This window comes from Acipenser ruthenus, chromosome 28 (genome assembly GCF_902713425.1).
Source record: "Acipenser ruthenus chromosome 28, fAciRut3.2 maternal haplotype, whole genome shotgun sequence".
In the NCBI taxonomy this organism is placed as follows: Eukaryota; Metazoa; Chordata; class Actinopteri; order Acipenseriformes; family Acipenseridae; genus Acipenser; species Acipenser ruthenus.
Genome location: NC_081216.1, coordinates 12,352,673 through 12,367,043, shown reverse-complemented (window position 1 = coordinate 12,367,043; position 14,371 = coordinate 12,352,673). Strand labels below are relative to the sequence as shown.

The window sequence follows — 14,371 nt, the reverse complement described above, 5'->3', positions numbered from 1 at the left end:
GTATTGAGTTTAATGTAAGCTATAGAGCAGCAGTGTGGAGTAGTGGTTACGGCTCTGGACTCTTGACCGGAGGGTTGTGGGTTCAATCCCCAGTGGGGGACACTGCTGCTGTACCCTTGAGCAAGGTACTTTACCTAGATTGCTCCAGTAAAAACCCAACTGTATAAATGGGTAATTGTATGTAAATATAATGTGATATCTTGTAACAATTGTAAGTCGCCCTGGATAAGGGCGTCTGCTAAGAAATAAATAATAATAATAATAATAATATACTTTCAAGACAATTGTGCACCTATCCACTGAGCCAGAATTTTGCACAAATGGTTTAAGGATCGTGATAGACACTTCAGATATCTTCCACCACAATCTCTGGCTCTCAGTCCATTTGAGCATTCTTGGATGAACATCCCTTTTATCACCACAGTCCTCTGCCTCTCCACACCGGTTGTATAATAACAATAACTGACACCTTCCAGCACCCTGTGGAGTCTATTTCACATTGTTTTAAGGCTGTGATCTGGGTAAACAGTGGCCGAAGTGATATTACCGTATTTGTTGGAGTAAAAGTCAACCTTGTGTAAAAGTTGATCCCCCCATTGTGAGGGCGAGATTCAGGTATACATTTTTTTTCCCCAAAGGATTATGAGCCTACTAACACTAGAACCGCCGCGGTTATACTCATACCTACAACCGCTGCTGGCAGTCGTTATCACGGTACATATAAAACAACATTAATATAAAAATGAATGACTATCAGATACAACTCAAAAGTTTTATTCAAGCACATCATGTCAAACATTTGCACATCCAAAATGTATTTGTATTTAAATGAACAATTAAACATAAAGGGGTTTATTTTCTATTAATACAGCACTGTTTTCTGACAGGATGAAGGATGCGCTCCTTTCAGAATACAATAGTTTTCTCTGACAGATATGGTGGACAAGTAAAAACTCTTTGAGTGACATTTTAGAATATTTTTCTCCAGAAAAAAATAGTTTTGTGTCTTTCTCGCGATCTTCTCCATGGTATACTGCACAGCTGCGTACCATGAAATATACAGGCCGTAAGCTGGAGTGTCTGTGGAGGAAGACAGGTCTTCCTGTTCACCTTCAATCTTTTAAACAACATCAACAAGATTATTTTGCCTCTTTAAAGTCTGCAAAATCATGATTTTATTCAAATCTCATAGAGGGTGGCCGTGGTAACCCCAAGCTGCTCTTTACCACTATTCATCGAATGTTAAAACCAATTGGGGCATCTCCATTACTAGCCACAACCGATCAGTGTAATTGCTTTATGGAGTTTTTTAATAATAAAATTGAAAACATAGGGCTTCAATTATTGGGCGACAACACTGGTATTGTTTCATTTGAAAATACCCTTATCCTTACTGGACCAGTTTTATTGGACTTTGCTGAGGTTACTCAATCTGTCTTGTTTGACACAGTCACAAAGATGAAAACTACCAGTTGTCTCTTAGATCCCATTCCTACTTCCTTACTAAGCTTATTAATAAATCTTTGAATTCTGAAGTAGTGCCCTCAGGATTCAAGTTGACTGCTATTACACCACTGCTTAAAAAGCCCACTTTGGATGCCTCTGCATTCTGCAATTATAGGCCCATTTCTAACTTACCCTTCCTGGCCAAAGTTTTAGAATGGGTTGTACCAGCACAATTACAATCACATTTGGTATCAAATCAGTTTCAAGAAACCTTTCAGTCCGGGTTCAGACCCACCCATTGTACTGAAACTGCTTTAGTTAGGTAGTTAATGACTTACTCTGGTTTGCCCTCTATCCTGGTTCTTTTAGACCTAAGTGCTGCTTTTGATACTGTAAATCGTGAAATTGTGTTACACCGTCTGAAATCTGTGATTGGTCTTTCTGGTATAGTTTTGATGTGGTTTACATCTTATCTTTCTGATTGAACACAGTTTGTTACATTGGGTGGGACTAAATCTGATGTTTTGCCCATTGAAAACTGGTGTCCCACAGGGCTCTGTTTTGGGACCAGTTTAATTTAGTATTTATTCACTCCCTCTTGGTCAAATAATCAGCTGACATGGTATTCAATTCCATTGTTATGCAGATGACAGTCAACTTTATTTGACGGAAATTGATGGACATGAGATCTGTGCCACTTCATTGGTTGACCCTATGTTCTCATTTGAGGATCATATTAAGAATGTCTGCAAAGTGTCTTTCTTCCACCTTAGGAACATTGCTAGACTTAGATCCTCATTAGCTACGACTGATGCAGAAAAGCTTACACATGCCTTTATTTAATCAAGATTGGATTACTGTAATACTCTTTTTGCAGGTATCTCCTCTAAGGTTATCAACAGGTTACATTATGTTAAAAATAATGCTGCACGTATTCTCACTAAGACCAAGAATCATGAGCATATATCTCCTGTCCTTGCTTCTCTCCACTGGCTGCCAGTCAAATATAGGATTGATTTTAAGGTTTTATTACTAACTTATAAATCCTTACATTCTCAAGGCCCTGCCTATCTTAGGGATCTCCTTCAGTATCACATACCTAAATGAAAATTGAGATCCGGTAACAATGTACTTTTGTCTCTGCCTAGGACTCGTCTGCACAAGAAAAAGCAACTGTTTGACATAATTACATCTAAAACTAAAAAAGCCACAGTGTTTCATTTATTTAAGTTTTTACTGCAGTAATAAACAGAGGTATTTATGGGCGTTTTAGCTTTTTGCATGGCTAGCCTAAGGGTTGAGCATATGATAACCATACTTTTATTGCTGTATTGAAGTACTAATGGTATTAACCCTTAACCCTATTAAGGCACTGGAAATGCCCAGAATGCCTATTACCAGGGATCCAAAGTGGCCTGCAACCACTAGATCCATTATTATTAAGCATTTAATAAACCGAAGGAGTACTAATACTGCACTGATTCGTTAAAACTTCAAATGAAATTAGTCTTTGTGATTTTCTTGATTATTAAAAAGTTGTCTGGACATATTGCCTAGTGATCAAACAATCCACTTACAGGAGATTAAAACATCTCTGTCATCCTTAAATTCTCCCCTGAGTTTAAGAGTGTGCTCAGAGCAATAAAATATGTCCACTCTGACAGATGGCGCCCAACGTGGGGCTTGCAAATAAATGATCCATATTATATAGACAACTAATCAAGGAAATGACTATTAATTAAAATCAACCAATATTTTTTAATTAAGTAGTTTTAACTTTTTTAATTGTTTTAAAGTTATGCTACACCAGAAGATGCGGTAACCTTACCACATGCACAAAATCTCAAGTCTAGCAAAACATAAAAGAGGACATTGAACGGGCTACTGCAGATAGTAACGACGGACTACTTTAAGGCAAAAAAAGGAGCTTACAATAGATAAGCTTATTAAGCGAAACAAAGAGATAGCAGAATCGGCTACTAATTTCTTGTAAAGATTATCCCTGAATATTAGACAGGATAGTCAAATAGGACATATTACAATAAGTGATAGTGAGGACTCATTACATGAGGGGGATTTCATGGAGATCGCCCTGAGAGAAGAAGAGGAGTTAGAAACACAGGCTGGCAGAAGTCTTCAAAATGTTAGTCAACAGAAAAATGAGGAGCTACAGTATTACACCTTTGAATCAGAGGGAGAGGAACCGATTACAAATAAGAGGGATGGACCCCTTAAAAGTGCTGTTCATTTTTTTTCATCAACCACAGGAGCGAGCTTCGTTAGCATGCTGCTCATTAGTGTGGGTGTATTCCCCCGTGGAGTTCAGAACAATGAATTCTGTATGAGGGAGATAGCAAAAGCTTGTCTTGTATGGCGCAATGTAGTCAGGAAAATTAACCTGATTCATGACTAAAGATCTGTTGCAGTGCAATAGGCAGAAATCTCAGATTTGCAGGGAATAAGTGTAGTTTCTTGGTATGGAAATAAAAGACCAGGGTATGAATTTAAGTACAGTGTACAAAGAAAAAGTAAACAGTATCTCATCACCTAAAAATGGTGAAACAGCTCCATTATGTCAGAAGATTTCCCAGGAAAAATGTTCCTGGACAGAGGAAGATGAACTTAGGCTTAAACAGGTTAAGATACTAATACAGGAAGCACACGACATTACCACTCGAGTAAGCTGTAAACCTTTAGAAGCGTACTTCCATATAGGAGAACAAGCTGCAGTTGTGGCAGTGAAAAATAAAGGAGATGAAATGCCTATTAAAAATGTAGGTTTTAATTTCACAAATACAGAGAAGCAGTTTTGTTACAAGGAGAAAATGCTTACTGCTTTAACTAAAGTATTCCTGTCTTTGTTCAACCTAGTCCAGGACGACACTATAGAAGTTTTCAGTGACATCCCAGGGCTCGCTACCCTTACAAAGGGATCACTGGTAAACATGCGGTATAGGAATATCCATCGGAGAAAATAATAATAATAGAATTTATGAGGAAACTCAACACCCCTCTGAAATGGTGCCAGGTCGATCTGCTCAAATAGCAGAAGCAAAAGCCCTCTTGAAGGGACTTCAAATGGTTCAATGTCTGGGGACACTCAGCGAGACCGTGTTACTAGTGACAGACTCCAGCTATTGCACTCAAGTATACGATATTCACTCTCTAGGCTGGAAAGAGAATGGTTACTCTGACCATATGGGCAAACCTATAGCACATGCCAATATATAGAGACATTGAAAAATGTGAACAGAACCAGTGCAACATGCAGCTGGCTACCAAAGAGGATGAGGAGGTTACAATTATAGGTAACAATCGCACTGATGAATTAGCACAAGGGCCACCAAAATTTGACCTTTCAGACAGTAACTGCCAGAGTGTTTAATTTGGTCACTCACAGTCAATTGCTATTCGAATTTCCGCCAGCTGGAGACAGACACCAGTTGGAGCAGGGAATATTATGCAAACTGTTTAAAACCAGTAAAAAAGTAATACCTCATAAAGCATGTAGATAGGCCATACTGGTGGCAGCTCACCAATAAATAGGAACACTACATAGAGTACTTAAGGGGACCCTATATCAGCCTATAAAGAAAATACTGATGCCCAGAACTGCATGCTGAAACCACGGAGATCTGCAGAGGATGTCTACTCTGCCAGTACTTTATTGAAGCGTTACATGCAGGCAGGCAGAGGTAAGTGAGAAAGACCTCTGTTTGATAAGGTGACTGTGCAAATGGAACAGATTAAGATATGTACCTGGAAATATTATCTTAAAAATATTTGCATGAATGAAGTGTATGTTTGTGTGTGAGTTGTATGTTTTTAAGAATCACAAATAAATATTTGGATTATAGATTGCATGAAAAATCAAAGACATGTTATTAATTTGGCTAAAATGATTTAGGAAAATAAAGTATACATTACACTATTTAACTCTAGAGTATAAATTAAATAAATGAAATTTTGTAAATAACAATTAAAAAAATGTTATTGCAGTTTACTGGTAGTTCCGTAATGATTATAAGTAAAACCTGATGTGGTTTTATTTTATTTTATTACATGAATTGAAAAATACTAATTAGTAATAACACATGTGAACAGTAATGTATGCAAAAACGTTTATGTTTTGCTTTTGTAAAAATAATGTAACAGAATTATTGTCTTGACAAGTAAAGGAAAACCATGCAAAGAAAAAATAATAGGGATTTAAGAGAGCAGTTTGGAAGGTACAAGATGCTTATGACTGTTTATTGAGAAAGTGTGTTAATATACACCGTCCTCTTGAAATACAGCAGGCAGCTTGTGTATTGCAAAAACTATAAAAATAAAGAAAAGACAGAAAAGGGGAGAGTACAATGAATACTTGTTCTTTTAACACTTTATTACATTCAATTTTAATGTGTTCTGGGAGTTTTGCCAACTGAAGGAGATAAGGAGTTTAGTCTTTGTGTTTTAAATGTATATGTATTTAATCTTACAAGTTTGTAACAAGTACAAACTTGGAGGAGGGAGTAAGCCTTGCTTGGAAACCATGGCTACACTGATGAGCAAGCCAGCTGGAAGCCGACTTTGACTCCTTGGGTACAGGTACAGTGGAAGCAGCTAACTAGGTATGCTGTTGTAAGCAATAAGATAAGTTACAAGTTTGAAGAAAAAATTCACTTCAGGGACAGCTGAGACTGTCTTGTGATTCTATACAATTGGTTATGTGTTTTTGTAACATGATTTTGAGAAAATAAATAAAACTTTTAGCAACTTGGAAGTTTATTTTCAAGTCTGGGTGATGTATTAATTATAACAGTGATAGTTGCTTATAATAAGACAAAGAAAAACATCCACTCATAATTCAGGTTCTTCAAAAGCACCAGTCAGGGGTTGGATATAAGAACATTTCCAAGGCATTGAATATCCCCCGGAGCACAGTAAAGTCCATTATTAAGAAATGGAGAGAATATGGCACAACTGTGAATCTGTCTAGAACAGGCCGTCCTCAAAAACTGAGTATCCGGGCGAGAAGGGCACTAGTCAGGGAGGCCACTAAGAGGCCTATGGCAACTCTAAAGGAGACAGTCTTCCACGGCTGAGCTGGGAGACACTGTGCATACGGCAACAATAGCCCGGGTGCTTCACAAAACTGGCCTTTATGGGAGAGTGGCAAAAAGAAAGCCACTGTTGAAAAAAATCACATCAAATCTCGGCTAGAGTTTGCCAGAAGGCATGTGGGAGACTCTGAGACCATGTGGAAGAAGATTCTATGGTCTGATGAGACCAAAATAGAGCTTTTTGGCCTCAACGCTAAGCGCTATGTTTGGCACAAGCCTAACACTGCACATCATCCTGAGAACACCATCCCTACCATGAAGCATGGTGGTGGCAGCATCATGCTATGGGGATGTTTCTCTGCGTCAGGGCCTGGAAAGCTTGTGAAGATAGAGGGTAAAATGGATGCAACAAAGTACAGAAAAATCCTGGAGGAAAACCTGCTGAAGTCTGCAAGAGAGCTGGGCCTTGGGAGAAGATTCATCTTCCAGCAGGACAATGACCCCAAACATACAGCCAAAGCCACACTGGAGTGGCTTAAAAACAAAAAGGTCAATGTCCTGGAGTGGCCCAGTCAAAGCCCAGACCTCAATCCAATTGAGAATATGTGGAAAGAGTTGAAAATTGCTGTTCACCAAAGGTCCCCATCCAACTTGACGGAGCTTGAGCAATTTTGCAAAGAAGAATTGGCAAAAATTGCAGTGTCCTGGGGCTCCCGAGTGGCACATCCAGTAAAAGCACTCGCTAGAGTGCAGGCTGCACTCTATAGCCTGGACGTCGCGAGTTCGAGTCCAGGCTATTCCACAGCCGACCGTGGACGGGAGCTTCCAGGGGGCGGCGCTCAATTGGCCGAGCGTCGCCCGGGGGGAGGGAGGGTTAGGTCGGCCAGGGTGTCCTCGGCTCACCGCGCACCAGCGACCCCTGTAGTCTGGCCGGGCACCTGCAGGCTTGCCTGTAAGCTGCCCAGAGCTGCGTTGTCCTCTGACGCTGTAGCTCTGAGGCGGCTGCACGGTGAGTCTGCAGCATGTAAAGAAGCGGGCGGGTGACGGCACACGCTTCGGAGGACAGCGTGTGTTCATCTTCGCCCCTCCCGAGTCAGCGCAGGGGTGGTAGCGGTGAGCTGAGCCTAAAAAATATTTGGGCATTTCAAATTGGGGAGAAAATAATAAAAACTAATTGGCAACGACTAAATTATTTAAAAAAAAAAAAATTGCAGTGTCCAGATGTGCAAAGCTAGTAGAGACTTATCCAAATAGACTCATGGCTGTAATTGCTGCCAAAGGTGCCTCTACCAAATATTGACTCAAGGGGGTGACTGCTTATGCAATCAATTATTTTCTGTTTTGTATTTGTAATTAATTTAGATCAATTTGTAGATTTTATTTTTCACTTTGACATTATGGACTTTTTTTGTGTTGATCAGTGGCAAAAACTCCTAATTAAATCCATTTTGATTCCATAATAATAATGATAATAATAATAATAATAAATAATAATGTTGTTACACAATAAAATGTGGAAAAGTCCAAGGGGGGTGAATACTTTTGAGAGCCACTGTAATATGAGACTATTATATTTAGCATGTTCATTATAGCCTGAATTAAAATGATTGGATCTGGCTAGTCTAAGGGCTAAGCATATGATAGTCATACTTGTATTGCTGTATTGAAGTATTAATGCTGTTAAACCCGTAAAGGCACTGGAAACACCCAGACTGCCTATTATCAGGGATCAGGGCCTGCAACCGCTAGATCCATTATTATTAAGCATTAATAAACCGAAGGAGTACTAATACTGCTCTGATTCATTAAAACTTCAAATGAAATTAGTCTGTGTGATTTTCTTGATTATTAAAAAGTTGTCTAGACATATTGTAAGCCTAGTGCACGAACATGAGGGTGCTCAGAGCAATAAAAGAAGTACATCCACTCTGACAGTTGCCATGGACGACCATGTAAAGTGTAAGGCGGTTGGTCCTGCTTTGCAGGCGCGTTGTGTTGACGAGTCTAGAGTTCTTTGCTGGAAACAGAAATAAGGTACAGTACTTTTTTTAGTACCTTTTAAACAGTCACTTTTTATGACATCTGAACAGGTTTCAATATATTTTTAGTAATTTTTTAGACTTGCTTAAATAAAGTTTATTAACTGAATACAGCCTGTTTACTTATCAGTAGCCGTGACTTGGTGTTATACTGTCGGCCTCTGAAATTTCATGGCACAACGCTTGGGAACCTCTGTTGTAGAGTATCTTTGGTCACATGTTTCAAGTGCCTCCGCACACACGTGAAAAGTATCAATAATGTTGACATGACAACAGAAATAGGAGGGTCTTTCTGTATCGTCACATCAACAAAAGAGAATGCAGTGCCAGTGCAGAGAAACTTTTTTTGTTATCGGTCCTCATTGCAGAGAAACAAAAGTTATATGCAGATTGTTTTAAATGTGCTCTGGGTGCATCATAGCACTCGCCAGCGCTAGCATTCAAGCAGGCTGTAAATTAAGTCTAACAAATGTGTCTCATCGAAGGTATTTTATCACTAACATAATTAGAACCACAACCACATATCTGTAAAAGCTTCTAGATGATCGACCCCGAGTGAAAAAATGGCAATACCAGTGTTTTTTTGTTTTTTTTTAAACAAAACATGTTTTTAATTAGGACGTATCTGGTATGTTCGACAGCACTGAGCGAGCATTTTTGAGGACGTAACATAGAAGTGGTTACAAACCAATGAAAAGGAAAAGTTTGACAGACTATTTATGCACACTTCTTTTCGGTGCGATCCATTTTATATATTTGACGATGGGTGTGCTACCATGCGCATAAACCATTGTACAATAAAAACACAGTACTACAGTCATTTACTTTTTTCTGAGGTGACATGACTGGTGTAAAATTAACATTCCTCTCAGTGTGATCCAAGTAAAGATCAACACAGTCATGAATCCATTTTACATTGTTTTATATACTGAGGTTGGGATAAGAGGCTCAATAACAGTCTTGTGTTATGTTCTTTTAAGGCAGTGGTCCTCAATCTGAGGTCCGCCGGCTCTCTTCAGGTGGTCCATGGAAAGGTTACATAATTACGGAAAGGACACAGAAGCATAGTTTATAGATCCCATTGTACACCAAAAATGACCTTAAAAACTCAGCTACAGAAGCAGGAAGAAAATGCATACTTGGAGAATATCTCCAGGTTAAAAAAAGGTCTAAACTGTCCTTATATAGCTTTGGAGTGTCTAAAATGTATTCTTTACTAGGGAGTTTTTGTGTATTGCGCTCACGTGCACTCAACACAGCAGCTTGTAAAGTAAGGGATTACACACGACAGGGCATGCGTTGTGTTGCATTAATATACTGCTGTAGTTGGGTTGGAGGCACAAAGCGAAGCAACACAACACACAAGCCCTGGAGTGTTATTCCACTTTTAAACAGATACAATAAAAAATAAAAAGTGTTTTTATTTTTCAAAAAAACTGTTTTATTATATATCCTTATGCTTTGGAGACAAAATAGTCCCTCAAACAAGATTATATTTGTTGTAAACATTAAACTGGAGGTTTTCAACTTTTCCATTTATTGTAATTAATTCAAATGAATGACGTCTCCGTGCTAGTCTCAATCGCTCCGTAAACAGAGCTAACATCAATTTTAGCCTTGTTAATGACCAAGCATTTAAAAATGCCAATCATTTATTTTTGTTGATAATGAAAAGATACAGAAAAGGAGGCAAAGACAAAGTTCACTATCCACGCATTACTATCGCTGACCTGGAGAAGCCAATACAAAAACACATTACTGGCATTTTTAAATGCTTGGTCACTAACAAGCTATCATTGCGGTTTATGTCAGCACTGTTTATGGAACGATTGAGACCAGCGTGGAGGCTAACACAATTGAGTACTCTTGACTAGCCGAATTATGCACTGAAGCATGCATTATCATAACAGATGTAAATAAAGATTACAGCTGGAGATTCGTGGCTCCGACTGTGCTGGTATTGTAACTTCACAGATTATTAATTCACACAAATCAACTTCTGCTGTAATTATCAATTTAAAAACAAAACAATCTGTTTTTTTCCCCTCTTGGTAAATTCATGTTATGAAACAAGCCTAAAACAAATAAAGTTAAGTCTATGGTTATTCGGTCAGTCAGCTGTACTGTTTATTGCATGGTCTGCCGAGATAAAAAAAAAAATCATGTGGTCCGCGAACAAAAAAGTTTAAGAACCACTGTTTAAGGCAAACTCATTTATGTGTGTGTGTGAGAGAGAGAGGTTTAATTACCTGTTGATATAATACAGCCATCAACAGTCAGAACCCAGCCACAATGATGGGGATTTCTGACAGGAAACAAAATTTTGTGACTTCTTCATCAAATTTTGATGGATGGCTGTGTATATTTAGCTGGCTCGCTGGAACATGTCACTGTCTCAAGGCCCATCTAGGCACAACATACATATCATGTGGTTTTAACAAGGAAAGACAGCACTGCCAAAAAACAAATCTTTACAAGTAAATGTCCCAAGTGACTATAATTAGTTGGGGTTGTGCACATTGTGTTTTGTTTTTGTATTTATTATATCAGTATTTTTTGTTTCACATTTTATTTTGTTTATTACACAAAGGGGGGCACATTGTTGCTTATTTTGCATTGCTGTGTAAGTTATTTATTGTTAATTGTGTTATTATTTGTAGTACAGCACAAGTGATTAGAGGGAGAAAATAGTCCAATTTACCAATTCCAAATGCAGCCAGGTGTTTTCCATTTGCACCAATTAACTATCATTGACAGTTCATTATAAAAAGGGAACCAAAAGTACAGGAAGGGGAGCGTGTGGTTCCAGGGGGAATTGAATGGACACAGGAAGTTGGGCATTTTGACTGACAGATCTGAATAGTAAACAACAGGATTATTTGGAACTCTAAAGGGAACACAGAAGGAAAAAGACATGGCAGCCTGATGGAAGGAAGTACCGGTCAGAAACTGATAGCAAAGCTAAGGTATTTATCTTTGAATTATAGTGTTGAAGCAACGCTTTTTGATTAAAAAAAGTTTGTTAATATTATTTAAAGACACTTGGCAGGAATATTTAGATTTTCAATATTGTGGTTTATGACAAGGTGTTGTACTGCTTCCCTTCAAGGCAGCCCTCTCCGTGACCGACTCTCTCCAGAGGAGCAAACAGGCACCAACCAAGGGACGAACTGTCAGCTCCCTGTACACACCCGAGACGCGAGGTCCTACCCTACTTAAGTTAACCCTTTGCAGTCCATTTATTAAGTGCGTGTCAGGCGAGTCAGGTCCAATTTATTTTCACACGCGCAGTTAATTTTAGACGCGCTGTTTAAAAGTATTTTTTTCCACAGTCAAACGGGTTTAAAAGGCCCTGCATATCAACAAAGCACTCACTAGGCATCTCCAGCCCCGCCCCACCCTTTCGTTCGCCTATAGCTTTCACATATGCTAAGAAATAAATAATAATAATAGTCGTACATACCGATCAATCATCTCCTGATCACTCGTTTTATCACCAAACGCCTCAATAATGCGATCCAAGTCATTATTTTATTACTATAACATCTCAAAAAAGCTCTGCAAATGTCTGTGATATTCTCTGAGCGCTGATTCAGCAGCAGTCACCTTGTTTCCTTATGGCCGTCGTTATCTGATGCCAGGGGCAAGTATGACTAATCATGAGATATGCCCTTTTTTTTATTTCGGCTCCTGTCGCTCCCACTCGGCCATTGAATGGTTTTCTCGGCTTTTCGACTAAAAACCTGTTTTTTTGTGTCTTTATGATGATGTCGGACAGGGTCCGACGTTGGACCGGATAGGAATAATTGCAATGTCGGACCAGGTCCGACATAGGACCGCAAAGGGTTAAGTATCAGTGGCTGGGTTGGAAGACCAAATCAGAGTAGAGAAGGCTGAGATCAGGGTGTACGTGGTGAATGACCAGGGACACAGAGGGAGTGTGGAGATCAAGTGCTGTTTGTTCTTCTGTTGCAGGATTCTACGTAGTGGTGCTGTAGAGGGGGGATCGAGCCCGAAGGGAGCAAATACAAGCCTACCCTGGGACAAACAAACAGACTGGGGGTTCTTGGATCGGTCACCTTCAACTTTACCTGTCCTTGTTGGCGTTTCTACCAGGACAGTAGGTGGCGACTTGGATTAAGTACAGAACCTACAAACTGAGTTTTCTAGGCCTTTTGAGGCCCAGGTGAATATACTGGAACTATTGTTTCACCAAACTGCTGCTTCTATTGTTCGGGACTGTGTTGTGGTAATATAATGTGTGGAATTGAATAATTGTAATAATAATATTCCCCTGAAGTCACAAGTAGCCTGCTGACAATGTTTTATGGAAGGTTTTAGTGGTTTTACTTAGCACAGTTTTAGGTGTTTTTAGAATAGGTTTTGTATTGAGATACCGTGCTAGGTGGTTGAAAGGGGATTTTGCAAAGGGGGGATTTTGGAAATTGTCTTATAAAATAAGTTGTATTCAATTGTATAAATTCCTGTAATAAAGAAATCATTATTTTTACTTGCCTGTTCGTGTGGTTCCTGTACACTCATTGGGAAGGGCCGGGTGGTCAGTTCGAAATCCAAAATAACCTGTGGGCAAAGGGTTATAAAGATAATTCTAAAAACGTACACTTCCCTGGAATTAACAGTATTAGACTCTGACATAAACAATTATTTTTTAAATAAGAAATACCTTGCAGAAATGACAGGTAATGCACACTGTACAATTGGCTTTAATTCAGGAGGTATTATACTATCTCCGCCATGCACAGCTATTCATTATATAGCTCTCAAATGTGCAGTTACGAAGGTTAAAGAAATATCTGTTTGCAAGCCATGCTTTCAGACTGTCTGGCACTTCCTAGGCCATTTCACCTGGAGAGTCAAATTGTCCCTACCCCTTCAATGGCTTTTCCCAAAAACCAATCAGCTGTATCCCCTGTTGACTGACATGGTTTCAGCCAGTAACAGGCTTTGACCCAGTTAGTTTAAGAAAAGGACTTGGAGCAGCAGGTTGTGCTCCCTGTCGCTGCAGAGATGGCTTAGCTTGTGTGCTGTTTTCCTCTATAATTTTGTTTTGTTATATAATAAAAGTGTAGAGTAGCGCTGAACTGTCTGCTATTCCTGTCACTAGCCTGCCTTGACCACAACACCATCCTACCACAAATGTGTTGCTACATGTGCATGTCAGATGGTTTCAATGTTCCTGTGTATTATCATATTACTTGACTGACTTGTATCCAGGTCTTCCTGAAATAATGATTTGTTTTATTATTTTGCTGGTGTAAATAAGTATTTATAGGTGGTAAACTGTATGTTTGAGACTACTCTATAACCTTGCCTGTTTGTAATGTTTTCTGTTTATTGCAGCCTCTTTGTAACACTTAGAGGCATAATTATGTTTGCTTGCTTCTTCCTTCAATCTCTCCGCTTTGTTGTTTAAACCGGTTAAACTCTCCTGACTGTTGCCGATTCAATCCCAGCTGCAGTCCTCTCCTCTACCACTTTATTACAAGCAGTCCCCTTGATGGGGGGATCGGGGGTGGGGGGGCTTCGTCACAGTCCACCTTGCTGATCTGGCCTCATCCACTTTTAGACGATGGTTTCCTCCTCCCTTTGAGATCCATAGTCACTAACATCACCCAACTCAAAACAAGTAGTCATGAACCCAACTTTGAATAATCAACGTGCCCATTGTTTACATAGTGGAAAATTGCAATATGGCAATTTTCTTCTCCTTGCTTTTGAGGTGAAAGGTCCCAGATTGGACACAGTGTTCGTTTAGTGCTGTTTTTGAGAACACTGACTGCATGTTATTTGTAGTAGAAAACTCATTTTGGTGTACGTCTG

The 14,371-nt window shown here is 39.3% G+C and overlaps 1 long non-coding RNA gene across 1 annotated transcript; it reads left to right on the top strand.

Moving 5' to 3' along the window:
- Window positions 1–11,341: 11,341 nt before the first annotated feature.
- On the top strand, window positions 11,342–12,959 carry LOC131701967 (uncharacterized). Its single transcript, XR_009309200.1, has 3 exons — window positions 11,342–11,496; window positions 11,640–11,776; window positions 12,506–12,959. It is a non-coding gene; the product is annotated as an uncharacterized LOC131701967 (long non-coding RNA).
- Window positions 12,960–14,371: the final 1,412 nt, after the last annotated feature.